General features: G+C 37.6%; 1 pseudogene; it reads left to right on the top strand.

Annotated features, from left to right (window-relative positions):
* Positions 1-13,216: 13,216 nt before the first annotated feature.
* LOC100724015 (tRNA (guanine(6)-N2)-methyltransferase THUMP3-like) lies at positions 13,217-14,657 on the top strand (annotated as a pseudogene).
* Positions 14,658-16,141: the final 1,484 nt, after the last annotated feature.

The following is a 16,141-nucleotide window of genomic DNA, read 5'->3' as shown; positions in this document are numbered from 1 at the left end:
GAAACGTGTGAGACTTGTACCTTTGTTGACTTCAGAGCAATGCTAAGTGGCTGCAAGGTTCTTTCTCTCTACTGGGATGCTGAGGCAAGCTTGTGCTGTGGTGAACTTTTCACAGAGCCAATGAGCTCCATGCTTTCGCCAAACAGCCTGCGCTGCACAAAATCAAGGCAGTAATTCCAAAGCCGGGTCACCTCGCTTTCTGGGTGCAACCTTTAGTTCTTGGCCGGCAAGAGGGGTCAAGCCAGTTTCCTTAGTGGCTAATGAGCATTTTTTCTGTACTTATTTCTTCTCTTTAGATTCTCTTCAGTTGTATGATAGATCTTGTATCTTATATCCTAAAGCGATTTTTTATTTCTAGAAGCTCTCTTGGCAGATTCTATAGGGTTGTTTAATCAGATTGGTGATAGGCTCAGTTTTATTTCTTCCTTTCCAGTTTGATTTTTTCCTTATTGCACTTGCCAAAATATAGTAGGAGTGGTAAGAGCAGATTTCTGTGCTTTCATTTCTTAGGGAGAAATTCAATCTTTTACCATTAAGTGTGATATCGGTTGTGGGTGATTTGTAGATGCGCTCCTTCAGGTTATGGATATTTTCCTTTATTTTGTATCTGATGAGTTTTCATCATGCACGTTATCTAATTTTTCCTAGTGCTATTTCTGCATCCTTAGGACGATTGTTTCTTCTTTAGTTTTGTTAAAATGCCAAGTAGCACTCCGTACATGTAGGTATGGTACTGCAGGTGGTAAAAAGGATTTACCAATAATCAAAGAACATGGATAAAGAAGAACTTACACACTTCCAGAGAGCAGCACGTGAATCCAAGAGAGGACAGCTCCCTGGGGTTTTTACATTTGCTTTTAATGTGATGAGGGCGTCTTTCAGCGTCGTCTATCTCAGCAACAGTTGTATCAGGCAGGGCACAGTGGTCCTATTGTCCATCTGTTTGTTTTAAGGAACGCAGGTATTGTTTGAAGACCAATGTAATGTTTTTGTTTGACAGGGTCCTGTGCCCTTGCAGTTGCTAGAAGCTGTCCTGGGTAAAACTAACAAATATGTAAAGATTGGCTTGTAAGTGGTCAAGAGGGCCAGAAATATATGGAATAGGGGAAAGATGATATTAACGTTTGTTAAGCAATTAGATGACCTGGGAGTATGTGCATAGTTTTTGTGCGTTGTTTACAAGGTGGAAAATTAATGCTTTAATACTTGCTCTAAAGAAACAGTGGTGAAATAACCATGATTCACCACAACATAGTGAACTCCACTAATTGGTTTTCAAATGCTGATCCACCTTGTATTCTCAGGATAATCCCTACTTGATCATTGTGTATTCTTTATTATATTGCTAGATTCGTTTTGTTAAAAATTTAAAGTTTTTATATGTATTTTTCTGGGGTATTCGTCTATAATTTTCTGAGAACTTTTTTTCTTTTAACTTTAACTTTTTATCGGTACCAGGGATTGAACTCACGACCGCCTGCTTGCAAGGCAGGTGCTTATGCCGCTGAGCTAAATCCCCAGCCCCTAATATTAGGATCTTACTGTGCAGTTCATGGTGAATTTGAGCTGAAATTGAGCTGAATGTAACTCAAGCTGTTCTCAAACTCATTGCAATCCTCCTATCTCAGCCTAAGTGCTGAGATTACAGGCCTGTGCCACCACAGCGAAATATTTGTCTTCATCTCTTTTTTTTTTTAGTGAACCAATTTGTTCATTTATTTTGAAAAGGATAAAACCAAATGAGAGAAAACAAAATGAGGTCAGTCAAAACAAAAAGATGGACATATTGCATGACTTAAAACCAAAATACAAGGTGATTAACATTGGTTACCAGTATGTCTCTTGTTATTGTCAATAGAATTGCCCATATCATCAGGCCAAAAAAAATTGAACATAACAGTACAGAACAAAATCAATAAAAACAAAACATTGGAGACATTATAGGACTTCAAAAGAAGATAATAGTTAAACCAGAATGGGTATATCATAGTGAATCTTATTGTCTTCAAAGTAGTTGCCTATACTCTCAGACTTGATACTATCAAACAAAACAGATTCAAATAAAATAGTCAAAATGGACCGGGGATTTAGCTCAGTGGCATAAGCGCCTGCCTGGCAAGCACGAGGTTGTGAGTTTGATCCCTGGTATGCAAAAAAAGAAAAAGAAAAGAAAAAAATCAGTTAGAACAAGACAGTGATCAAAAAAAAACAGATTCAAGTAAAATCAGTCAAGACAATGAAAGCAATATAGCACTTCAAATTAATTTAATAGGAAATAAAAAATGATTACCATAGTGTATCCTGCTATCTTTGGAATAGCTGTCCATGCCATCAAATCTAGTACAAGTAGACAAACTAGAACAGAATATAACCAAACTAAACAGAGCCATGAAAACAGTGTGGGTTTCAAATCATGATATAAGATAATTTGTCCACTTCCTTCTCTTTTTAGACAATTCCTCCCCTTTCACTTTCACGGAGTGCATTATACATTTTGTATCTCACTAACTCCTTAATTTTTAGATTACAGAGAAAACCTGCTACTTACCTAAGTGATTATGAACCTTTCTACCCCTGATCGTGATCTCAAGTTGTATCCATTTACCTACAAGAGCCTCAAGGTTTTCCTTCCTGATAGCTGAGTAAGTTCTCCATTGCATAAAAGTGTTATGTCATTTCAACAAATCTGCAGCTAATGGGCGAGCTACCCCACTTTTTTCTGGTTCCCTGTCACATAGAGTGTCGGGGTCGCTCCCGGCCAGCAGGAAAGACACACGACAAAGTCTGGCGGTGTGCAACCTTGCCTTTATTTGTCTCCGCGTGGGCCCCGCGAGGCCTCCTCTCTGCCACCAGTCCTTTCTCGCCGGTGGACTTTCTCTATCTCTCTCGTGCTTCTTCTCTCGTGGCGGGAGAGGCATTTACTTTTATAGGGTGACAGTAGCCAATCAGTTCAAAGCGCGCGATGCGGGCTGACTGGCTAACATCAGTTGTTGCTAGGCAGACTATCTTACAGAGCGGGTTGTTTAAGTCGCCAGCGCAATCAGGGGGCAGGAAGCAGGCGCCAACTTGGCTCACTCGATGGGAGGGGCAATCTAGCTCAGGCTCCGCTCCCACCCACAGGCCCTACGTCCGCCAAGTAAGGCGACCGGTGTCGGCCGCGGCTCCCAACAATAGAGCATTATTTTCTTTTTTTTTTTTATTTAAGAGGAAAAAGAGAAAAACACAAAACAAAACAAAGCGGTGTAAGGGTACACGTAATACAGAACTACAAAAAAAAAACATAACAGTAAGAAATCACCTGTTAATAGATTACATATTATCATCATGAAAATAGTTGCTCAAATCACAGTATCAAAGAATACAAAGTGGACATTCAAACAGGGAGACTGCAAACAGCTGTGTTCAATGATCCAAAAACATTGATATAGTCAGCTATTTAACACCCCTAAACACACTTGCTGTTATATCCGTTAGAGCTCTTTTTTTTCCCCTCTCTTTTTTACAACAAAATTTACACATTTTGGATTTTATTACTCCTTAGTTCTTATTACTTTTTTGGGGAGGAGAGAATACAGTCAAATATGGCATAACAAAGCTGTCAGTCAAAACCAAGGATAGACATAGCACATGGTGTAGAACAGAGTACAAGGTTATCAACAATGGTTATCAACGTTGTCTCTTGTTTCCTTAAAAAGAATTGTCTATCTCATTAGATATTATAAAGTTGGACAAAACAGTAGAGAACAAGACCAATAAAACTTAGGCATTGTAAACATTACAGGACTTCCAAAGAAGACAATAGTCAAACCAGAATGGGCATCTTAGTGAATCTTATTGCCTTCAAAGTAGTTACCTATATCCTCAAACTTGATACTATCATACAGAATGGAACAGAGTCTAATCAGTCAAAACAAGATAGTGGGAGTATTACAGGACTTCAAAACAAGTTAATAGGAAATCAAAAAGAGTTACTATTATATATCCTAATTTTTTAAATTTTTTCCCTTAATTAAGACAAACATAAGAAATAACTAAATAATTTTTTTTTAAAGAATAAGGGGGAGATTGAGATGAAACAGGACATAACAATATAACAATAGAGGTCAAAGCATGACTGTTTCAGCAACCTAGTACTTCACCACCATATAACCCGACTTAATAGTAGTTACCATAGTGTCTGTCTTTTTCCTTGAAATATTTGGATAAAACTTCATATACTCTAGCTTCAAATATTTCCATATCAAGAAGCCCAGAATAAAGCTTTTCTAATTAATGAGTGAAAACTTTATAAGGCTTCAAGGCCACATAATGGGGAATCATGATTACCACATATTTTTATATATTTGAATCATTACTTACATTAGGGAAACTATTCGGTATTCACACATGCGAGATTGGTTTATTTCACTTATGAGTATGGTCTCAAGCTGCGCCCATTTATTGATAAATATCTCAATGTGATCCTTATTTATAGCTGAATAATACTCCATTGTATAGAAATACCACAACTTTTTTATCCATTCCCCAGTTGATGGACACTTGGGTTGTTTCCAAGATCTGGCTATTACAAATTGTGCTGCTATAAACATGGGTGCACATATATCACTGTGGTATGATGCTTTCAGTTCTTCTGGGAATATGCCTAGAAGTGGAATAGCTGGAATAAATGGGATTTCCAATCCCAACTTTTTGAGAAATCTCCAGACAGATATCCACAAAGGCTGTACCAGTCTACACTCCCACCAACAGTGTAGGAGAGTTCCTTTTTCCCCACAGCCTCTCCAGCATTTGTTGTTGGTTTTCTTGATCCTGGCCATTCTTTCAGGAGTGAGATGGTATCTCAGTGTGGTTTTAATTTGCATTTCTCTAATGACCAATGATGATGAGCATTTTTTCATGTATTTATTTGCCATTTGCAGAACTGAATCACACCTGTGAACAAATGGGTTTGATAGACATATACAGAATGTTCCACCCAACAACATCAGAATACACATTCTTCTCAGCAGTACATGGATCATTTTCTAAAATAGACCATATATTAGCTCACAGAACATATTTAAGCAAATACAAAAGAGTTGAAATCATCCCTTGCATGTTATCGGATCATAGTGCTCTGAAATTAGAAATTAATGATAAAAGATACTGCAAAAATCCCGCAAACACATGGAAACTGAATAACACACTCTTGAGTAATCAGTGGGTCACAGAAGAAATTAAAGAAGAAATTAAACAATACCTAAAAGAAAATGAAAATGCAGATACAACTTACCGGAATCTGTGGGATGCAATGAAAGCCGTCCTGAGAGGAAAATTTATTGCACTGAGTTCCCACATCAGGAAAACACAACGAATACAAATAAATAACTTGATGCTACACCTCAAACAGCTAGAAAAAGAAGAGCAAGTCAAGCCCAAAGCCAAAAGAAGAGAGGAAATTATAAAAATCAGAGCAGAAATCAATGCAATAGAGACTAAGAAAACAATCCAAAGAATCAACGAATCAAAGAGTTGGTTCTTTGAAAGAATAAATAAAATCGATAAGCCCCTAGCCAACCTTATTTTAAAAAGGGAAGAAAAAGCTCAAATTCATGCAATAAGAAATGAAAAAGGAGAAATCACTACAGACCCAATAGAAATACAGAAGATCATCAACACCTATTTCGAAAACCTCTACTCTCAAAAGTTTGATAACACAGAAGAAATAGACAGATTCTTAGAAGCATATGAAGTACCAAAGCTAGATCAAGAGGATGTAAAACTGTTGAATAACCCAATCTCTGCTAATGAAATTGAAAATGTAATTAAGTCCTTACCCACCAAGAAGAGCCCAGGCCCAGATGGATTCACTGCAGAATTCTACAAGAAATACAAAGAAGACCTAATGCCGACACTCCTCGAACTATTCAATGAAATTGAAAGGGAAGCAATCCTTCCTAAGTCATTCCTGGAAGCAAATATTACTTGAGCATTATTTTCTCAACTTGACTTTCAGTCCATAAACCCTCTTTCAGGTTAATTATATTTCTTATGCAGAGCCTCTTAATGGACTCTATCTCCTGATCCACTCTGCTTATGTTTCTTTTTATTAGTGTATTGAGGCCATCTATGTTAGTGATTATAGCCAACCTTCTCTGCCTCATCTCTGCCATGCTATTTTTCTGCCATTGATTGTCTACTTTTCCGTTTTATTCCACTGTCTGCCCTATTCAGTGAGCCCCCTCTGCTGCTGTTCCTGAAACCACTGTCTTTTTTCTCTCTCTCTAAAATGTTCTTCAGTGTTTCTTGTAGGGTTGGATTGGTGGTCATGAACTCCCCCATTTCCTCTTTGTCATGGAAACATCTTGTTTCTCTATTAATTCTGATAGTTTTTTAGGGTACATCAATCTGGGTTGGAGGTTATTTTCTTTCAGAACTTGGAATACTTCACTCCAAACTCTTCTTGATTTGTTGGTTTGTGTTGAGAAGTCTATTATGATCCTGATGGGTTTTCCTTTATAGATGATCTGTTTCTTTTCTCTGACAACTTTTAATATTTTTTCTTGTGTTGAATTTCTGGGATCTTGATTATTATATGTCTGGGTGTAGATCTATTTTGGTTATAGCTGGCTAGAGTTCTGTGTGCCTCATATATCTGAATATAATTTCCTTTTCCTATGCTTGGGAAGTTTTCTTTAATTATTTCTATAAATAGCCTTTGTATTTCATTTATGTTTACCCTTGCTTCTTCATTCACATTTTTTATTCTTAAGTTATAGAGCTTATTGTCATCTTCTAGCCTTTGTATTATTTTCTGATTCCTTGTTATTTTAAAGAGATCTTTCCTTTTGCAATTGCAAGTTGCAAACCTGTCTTCAAGGTTTGATAGTCAATCTTTAGCTTCTTTTGAGCAGTGTTGCCAGCTTTAAATGGAGTTTTTATTTCCTGGTAACTTCTTTGAATCTGTTTCATGTATTCTAACTTTTAAAATATTCTTCTTGAACGGTTTCCCTCCTTTTTCTATGCTCCTTTAGGGTCTTCTTGAGAGGTGCTTAGCATTTCTTTTATTATTTGTCTTATATCTTCCTTTACTTGTATTAATATTTCTGTCTTAAATTATTTTATAGTTTCACAAAGTTGTTTCTTTATGTCAGATGCTGTTGCTTCAGAAACTGCAGGTATGCAACTCCTGATCTCTTCTATGTTTACCTCTCCTGGGCCAGCACTGCTTGGGTTGGAGGCTGGAGATTGCCTTTTGTTTCTTTCTCTTGTCATGTTTCTGGTTTCTTCCAGATAAGTGGGTTGTGGGATCCCTGGCACTTCCTGTATTGGTTATAATTACTCTGAAGCATGCTGGCTAGGGATTTCTGCTTTCCCCAATCTGCCGGTGATTATTGGAGTATAAGCAGGGGTGGGGCAGGATGGCCCCTTCCTTCTGAGCTGGTTAACCACTGGGAGTGTATGCCATGTGGACAAGGTTGGTTAGGGATAGCTTTAGGGTAACCTTGGTCTTGGCTATTGGATTGTGCACAGCGGTGGGACTTGGTTCAAGCAATTTTCACCAGTCTGCTCTGCACTAGACTGAATGAAGCTGGCTGCAGTTCTGGTCCTGGGCTTATGCTGCCCGACTCCAAAATGGTGCTAGCCAATTGCCCACTCCCATGGGAGGACTGAGTCCCCCACATTCCCTGAGAGCCAGAGAAGTTCTTTGGTATACTGATCCCCTCTGTGACCACGTCTTTCTGCTGAGGCCTTTAGGCTTGCCAACCCCCGACTTCACTGTGACTGTGCATCTCTGGATTCCAGTGGCACTTTGTATTCAGTGGGATCACCTCTGGTGAAAGCACATCTGGCTATTGCCTTCTGTTTAAATTTTTCTTTCTTTCTTTCTTTCTTTCTTTCTTTCTTTCTTTCTTTCTTTCTTTCTTTCTTTCTTCCTTTTTCACTTTAGTTTTTTCCTGGGTCGAGGGGATCCATTTCTTTCCTTCTGGTCTTCACCAGGATGTTACATTCCAGCATCTGGGCTGTTTCTCTCAGAGAGGCATTTTACTTTGCTTCTTATTGTTCTGCCATTTTCCCAGAATGCTCTTGTCTTCATCTTTTAAAACTGAGTAATATTAGCCTCAAAGGATGAGTTTGGAAATATTTCCTTCTCTTAGACATTCTATAAGGTTTTGTGTCAAGTGGGTATTATTTCTTCCTTAAATGTTTGGTAAAATGCATTAGTGAAAGCATCTGAGCTTTAGGTCAGTGGGGAGATGTTTACTGGGGTCATTGATTTTAGTGTATTGATTTCTTATATGAACTTCATTAATTTTTTCTTTCAGGAAATATGTTCATATTAAAGTTATTGAACTTATTGGACTTAATATGTTTGTAACTTTCCCTTATCCTTTTGTCCTTTTAAAGCCTGTAGAATATTTAGTAATATCTCAGTTGTCAGTTTTAAAACATATTCCCTTATTGGCATGGAAAGTACTTTCTATAATTTTAATCCCCTTAATTTCATTTACATTTGTGTCATGGTTTATGTCAGTGGCCCCCAAGCCTCATGCAATTATGGACATTACCAAATCTATCATTTGTGATTGGTTCATTGTCTAGTACTTGTATTGGTGAAGTGAGTGTTTCATCTGCTCAGGGGTAGAGCCAGGATATGATTGTATGGCAGGAAGAAGGTGTGTCTCTCCATCTTGCTCGTTGGTGCCTTGCTGTTTGCAGCAGCCATGAATGGCTGCCCTGCAACGCCATGCTGCCTTGGAGCCAGGTTTCAGTATGGACTGAAATCTCCAAGAACTGTAAGAAATAAACCTTTCCTTCCCTAACTTTGGAAGTCAGGTTTTGTCTCAACAATGAGTAAAAAGTAACTAAGACAATTTGTCTTGTGGTTCAGATTATACGTCTGTCTTTGAAAATATTCTAAGTGCTCCACTGGAGAAGAAAAAGCAAATGAGTGAAGGGTGTAAAAGAGGGTTAAATTAATCAATGCAAGTGTCCCCAAGACAGATGATGCTGAAAGATGTGCCCATCACATTAAAATCAAATATTAAAACATCAGCCTTTCACCCTCACGGAGCCATCCTCTCTTGGGCTCACCTGCTGCACTCTTGGAGTATATAAGTTCTTTTCATATATTTTTTGATTATTGGTAAATTCTTTTTTACCACCTGCAGCACCAGACCTACATGCACAGAGAACTACTTGGCATTTTAACAAAACTCAAAAAGACACAAATAATTGTTTTAAGAAACACAGTAATAAAGAGAAAATATTGTGTCATGTACACTTGAAACCAGTAAATATTGTACTGTTTTTACTGTAGAGTGATTCATGAAATTTTCTTTTTTCTACCAAAGTAAAAGAGGATCCAGGTGTGATGGTACATGCCTATAATCCCAGCACTTGGGAGGCCAAGACAGAAATATTGCCTTGAGTTTGAGACCAGCCTGGGCTATGTAGTGGGTAAACTTGCAGACTAAACAACATAATAAGATCCTACCTCAGAAAAACAAACAACCAGAAAAAGAGGGGTAATGAAATCTCTTAACATATTTGTATATTTTTCCATTTTATTTCTACCAGGCTGGCTTCATTTAGGGATGTTACGGGGCCATAATAAATTGACACCTTTCTTATGAAATGATTTGTATTTCTAGTAAGCTAGTCTTTGCTCAGAAATCTGCTTTGTGTTTTATTGAAAACAGCACTCCAGCTTTCCTGATTAGTATTAGTGCTATGTCAGGCTGGTGGTCTTTGAGGGCCTAGGAGCCTTTAAGTACCTCCTGCCCCACCTCCAGGTATCTCTGGGTCCCTCATCTCTGTTCTGGTGAAGAATAGGGAAGTAAGAGGAAGCTGGCTCAGAGGCAAAGCCCCCAGCAGAGAATGTGGAACTCAGCTTCCACCATCACCCCCCCACCCCCCACAGATAGTGGAAGTCAGAAGTGAAAGAAGTGTGGCAAAAGTTTATAACATTGTGAATGCAAGGAACAGCTGCCAAACAACAGGAAGCAAATTTCTCAAAGGTTAGAGGACTACTGTAATCACACATATAGGAGTAATATGATTTCTACAAATAACTGTTCCACCAATTGTGTAATCTAATCCAACGAGGGTCTTAGCCTTTGTTTCTAGCTTGAGAAGAGGTCAGGTGCTAAGGGGCACAAAGTAAATGCATGTAATAATTTCACAGGCAGTAGCTTCCTGAAGTATACAATAAACTTGTGGTAAATACACAGCCATCAGCCACCCGGGTCATGTCCTGTGTTGTTCCTACATGCATTCCCCACTAAGTGTCCCTACATTAGCATCTATTCTTTTAGCTAAATTTGTGTTTTCATAATCAAGTGGATTCTCTATCTACTTCAGTATAGAAAGAATCACAGAAATACAATAGTATTAAGCTAACACTACAATAAAGTGATTCATGGCAAAAAACAATTATGGAAAATCTAGTAGATATTCCTCATTTAACAATCAGGTTATAGTCCTATGACTAGGTCATTAATTGAATTGGTTGCTAAATGAGGAATTGTATAGATTATGTACATTTCAATATTCAGAAATAAGAAATGGTTAAATAAAATTCTGATTTTGATTTTTATTTGCATAACTTTAAAATCCAGAACTGTAATGTAAAACAGAATGTAAACATGCACTACGGTACTGTACAGTACAAAAAGTAGAAATTAGCATACTATAATTTGCCAAAGTATACTGTACAAAAAAGGACATTGAGGCTCAATAAACAAGGTACACAGAACTGTATTTTGAGGGTTACAATTAGGGTCAGGTTAGAGGGGGTAGGGTTAAAGGGGTTAGGTTGAGGGCTAGGAGTTAGAGTTAGAGGTTATGGTTAGGAGTCATGGTTACAGTTAGGGTTAGGGTTAGACAAGGTTTAAAGTTAAGTACAGGATTATGCCTGGTGTCGTGACTTTATTGGGACTGGGTTCAGTATCTGGGTCCTAGTCAAGGTTTATTGTTAGGGTTATTGGTTAAGGTTAGTGTTAGGGGTTAGTGTTTGAGGTAGGGTACATGGTAGAATATGTGGTTATGATATTATCTCTAGTGTTAAGGATGGTAATTAGATGTTAGAATTACATTTCAAAAATAGGTTTCATGTTAGTGTTAAGAACTAGGGCAGGTTTTATTGGGTAGATTTAGTAGTCTGAGTGACCTTCTTTTTGTAAGTTGAGGTTGAGGTTACACTAGAATTAACACTGAACTATATAGGTCCATTAGGGGTAATATCAGAGTCAAAACCAGGGTCTTATTTAGTGGTAGAGTTAAGGTAAAGTTTAGTGTTAGCTTTAGATGTAGTTTGTGGTTAATCTTTGTTTATAGAATCACAGTTAGAAGTAGGGTTAATTTTCAGGAATTATGAGTAGTATTTAGTTCTTTTGGGTCAGAATGAGGGTTGCGACTAGGGATCAGAATTAGTGGTATTGCTGGTGTTATTGTAGGGTATTGTTAGTGTTAGGGTGGATTGACTGTTAGCAATAGGTTTGGCATTAGTATTCATATTGACTTACTTTGTTTGTTAGTTTTACCTTTATAGTCAGAGCTAGTGGGTTATAAGGTTAGGGTTAGTGTTTAGGTTAGAGTTGTGATTATTTTTTTCTAATAGGATTAGTGTTTGTGTATGGTTAGGTGTACTGATAACAGTCGAGTTAGATTAAGGGTAGGTATATTGGGAAGATGAGGTTCATGGTGATGCTTCCAGTTGAGGATGGACAATCAGATTTCCCTACTTAAAAAAAAAGAGTTTCAGAGTCAGGGATTTAGCTCAGTGGCATGAGGAACTGCCTGGCAAGCATGAGGTTATGAGTTCAATCCCCATTTTAAAAAAAAGGTTTAGGAAACTAAAATATAATATATATGACATTTATCTTTCATTTCTTAAATTACTTGCAAAACATTTAATTGCGTAAAGTAGGCTCGTACTTTGGGACATAGCTTGGTGATCTTCTTCGTTCTCTCAATGGCTGTTCTCCTGGGCAAGATAGAGTTGAGCAATTGTCAAGGTAATAAAACATTCAGTCTATTACTAATTTCTATACTACAGGATATGTTTGTCAATTCATGGTTTAAAATGAATAATACTAGTAGGACAATTTTTAAAAATATATATATACAAAAGCAAGTTTATTACAGCAACAACACAAAGATTGGAATAACAGTCTTATCCCCAAAATGATGTAATGTTAATGCCGCATAAATTCTAGCAAATTAGCATGTTTATTATAATCTTTAAAGCAATGATAAAATATGAAGGAAACAGTACTATAGCCAGTTCTGAAAAACATGAGAACTCCATAGTAATTCTGAGTAAGGTTAAACTGGAGGAAAAGAAGAAAAAGAACAGATGTGGAAAACAAAACAAAGCAAAACAAAACAAGCCAAATAAGTCTATAAAAAATTTTACTGAATTTAAAAGATGTAGCATGCAGTTAAGGACATTATTAGACTGCATAAAAGAACAATTCCAAGCCAAATCCTTTTAAAAAGAGATGAACTTCATATGTAAATGAAATTTTATCCCAAAAGGGGTAAAAAATACATAGCAAATACCATAAAAAATGCTATCATGCTAAGTTGATGTCCATTGAAATAGAGTTTAAGGGCAAGACTATGAGCATACAAAGTATTACATTTAATAAAAGAAAATCAATTTGCTATGAATGCACCATACCACAACCAAATTTGTCTTGAGTGGATCATGGACCTAGATGAAATCTAAAGGCAGTAAACGTATAAAAGAGAACATACATAATGTTTTGCTTCATACGTGAAGCAAAAATGTATTAGATAAAAGCATAAAGTTAGCGGTACAGGGTGTGATGTGAGAACTCCAGGACTGCTGTGTGCTAGAAACCTAAGGGTCTGTGGTGGGGACAGTAACCCGGCAGCTGGTGGCAGTGGCCTAGCATGGATGGGAGGATGCTTCATCCTGCGTCAGGTGGAACTTCAGTCTGGCTCCACTGTGGAGCCATCTTGCTGCCTCTCCCTGGACTTGCCCACCTTCAGAGTCTCTTGTGACTGAGGGCCCCGCTGGGTGGGAGCAGAGAGACAAACTTTTTTTTTTTAATCAGTACCGGGGATCGAACTCACGACCGCTTGTTTGCAAGGCAGGTTCTTATGCCGCTGAGCTAAATCCCCAGCCCTGAGACAAACCTTATTAGGCATCTTGAAAACAACATCAAATGGTCTGACATTCAATAAGCTATTAACCAATTCCTGAATGGTAATCTTCATGGGAACCTTGACAGAAGAAAGTGACACCAAAGATGAGTCTGAGTAACTCCATATCACTAGTGGTTCTACTGTCCTCAGTGGCTTTGAACAAACAGCTACAGAGGAAATCATAGAGAAATTGGGGTCATCGTGGAAAATCTGGAACAATATATATTTGACATTTCAGTGGAAAGTCTGGTGCAAGTTCATTGTCTGAAACCAGCTGATAACTTATTTGTGGTTGTTGAGGAGTTTAAAGATGTCTAGTTCAAAAAAAAGGGAAAAAACTCTGAAAGATTTCAAGGACTTGGCTGGAGAACTCCCATGGTCAGAAACTTTAAAAGTATGGGATATTGACACCTGTTTCAAAGAAACAACAAAGAAACAAAAAACAAGAAACAAAAAAATAGCTCAAAAAGATGAATCTAAATTCAAATAAAGAGAAAATTATAAACAGACGAGGCAAATTAGATGAGAGAGATGGTAGAGGATTTATCGACAATACTTCAGATTCACTTATACTAGGCTATTATGAAAATCCAGCCAGTGAAGGAGAGATATCAACATTTGTAGGTGGTGAGCTGGCATCTTCCAAATCAGAGAATGATGAACTAAGCCTCAGGTGGTAAAGTTTAGAGTCACATGCAGTGGGGCAGGACAGAAGCATTGCTTTACCTCAAATGGGGCTTCAAGAGATTTTGAGAGTGCTGTTCAAGATTTTTCAATTGGAAGGCTGACATTACCACTCTGAGGTGGAGATTCTCTTGATATCAATAACAGTGAAATGCCTGTGGGCATTGCACTGACAGAGGAGAATCTTTGCTGTAGAAACATTACACGTTTTGGACCTAAAGCTCTTAGATCAACTCTCCCTTATGGGATGCTCAGGCTCTGTGTACCTCAACCTACTGATATCACAGTTGGTCATATGTGTGGAACAGGGGCAATCCCAATAGAGGTGGCCACCACATGGTCTCACTGTTACCATATTGCTGATGATAGCAGCCCATTGACTGTAAAAAGAACAGTTAATAACATCTTCTCTTTATTGACCAAGAGCTAAGTTAAGGAAGGCAGATTCTTCTGGGGCTTGTTACTTAATGCTGCTCAATGGAGTAGCTGCAATCTTGCCCTGAGAATTGGTTCTGTGGATAACATGTTAAGAGACACACCATTTGCAAAAAGAATGGGCTCTAAAAAAATAAACTGGACTGTTTTCCAGGGTGCCTGTGGGAGATGAGCCCTGTCTGTAGACATGGGACAGGCTGAGCCATATTGCTTACCCAGGACAAGAAGTACTTCACCAAGGCATCAGCTGGGGAATGGCAAATGTGTGGCAAAAGATGCATACGGTCTGAGTGAACATCAGTGGCCTTCATACTGCAGCTTACCTTTTGAAATGAACACTTCAAGCTTTTGTTTATTGTGCCAAGCAAGATGAAGAGTGAGGGACACCTTGGTAATATGAAGTATTATGGTTAATAGTTTTTGTACTTCCCCACACTGGAAATGTCAGCACGAAAAACTTGCTTTGAGAGAAGAATATTAACAGAAGTGTAATCTGTAGTATTGAAAAAGAGACAACAGAGTTTTTATTTTATTTTTCGTGGCTCATAAGTGAGATTATTGACTTGAATTTTTTTGCTCATTGCATGTGTGAAGACATGCTGCTACTTACTTTGTGTCTTGCCGCTTTACTCAGTCTGCTCTAATAGCTTTTGATCATGTGTGGAAACAGTGACAACTTACCTTCTGCAGGTACAGTCAGGATGAATTTTCTTTGTTTTTCTTGCCCCCTTGTTCTGACTTACATTTTCTAGCACTACACTGAGTAGCAATGGGGAAGCTGAGTGTCCTTATCTTTTTTCTAACTTTAAGATAAAGGTTTTCAGTGTCCAGTATTGTGTGTGATACCAGCTGTTTGCTGTGATAATGATTTTGATTGTATTGACTTACATTTCCATACCGAAGTTGTTTAGAGTATTTGTGATATAAAGATGCTTAAAGATATCACATGTTCCTTCTACATTGGTTGAGATGAATATGTGGTGTTTACTCTTTTTTTTCTGTTAATGTGCTGCATCACATTTCCTGTGAATGTGTTCAGACATCATTGCATCACAGGAATAAATTCCACATGATTAAGTAAATGATTCTAGTAACATATTGCAGAGTTTAGCTTATTGACATTGTGTTTAGAATTTATGCATACATGATTATGAGGAATATTGGCTTATAATTTTCCCATTCACCCTTGTATGTCTTAGATACTAGGGTATAATGTGACTCCTAAAATAAATTTGAAAAAATTTTGTTTCCTTTAATTTTGATAGAGTATGGTAAGTGATTGGTCTAGCTTACATAATTAACATTTATTGTTTTTCTCTGATACTATTCACTGGCAGGGGAAATTTGGGTTTGTTCTTTGAGGATTTAATCAATCTGCAATGATAGAACTTCATGGATAGGGAAATATTGAACAGGCAGCTGAGACACTGGATTTTAAAATTCATGCAGCAGAGCCTAGAACAGAGAGTCAGACAGATGCCAGGTTTGGTACATTAAACCTCATCGATGAGACAGCATCACAGAATATCTGAAACAACAGAGCAGAAACCTCCACACAGTAGACTTCGTTGCAGGATTTAAAATGGCCTCAAAGTGTGAAGATATTTAATGACTGTGTAAATGGGTAGAAGATAGAAATTTAAGAGCAGAAAATGAAATACATTCGTAGAGAATGACCTCCAACTATGACTTATAGTGAAAAAAAATCACAAGAAAGAATAAAATGCAATGTATAACATGTCTATATTAATTTGAATAAAAACATGAAAGAATTACTGAAGCACAGAGCAGTTATAGATAATGGTACAGAAAGAAGAAAAAGGCATTGGAAAAGCAAATGAGATTTAGGACAATGGGCCTTGAG

The sequence above is a fragment of the Cavia porcellus genome, unplaced genomic scaffold, assembly GCF_034190915.1.
Source record: "Cavia porcellus strain 051 isolate PalLab524CR breed Dunkin Hartley unplaced genomic scaffold, mCavPor4.1 scaffold_2, whole genome shotgun sequence".
Lineage (NCBI taxonomy): Eukaryota > Metazoa > Chordata > Mammalia > Rodentia > Caviidae > Cavia > Cavia porcellus.
This window is presented reverse-complemented; position numbering and strand designations above follow the sequence as displayed.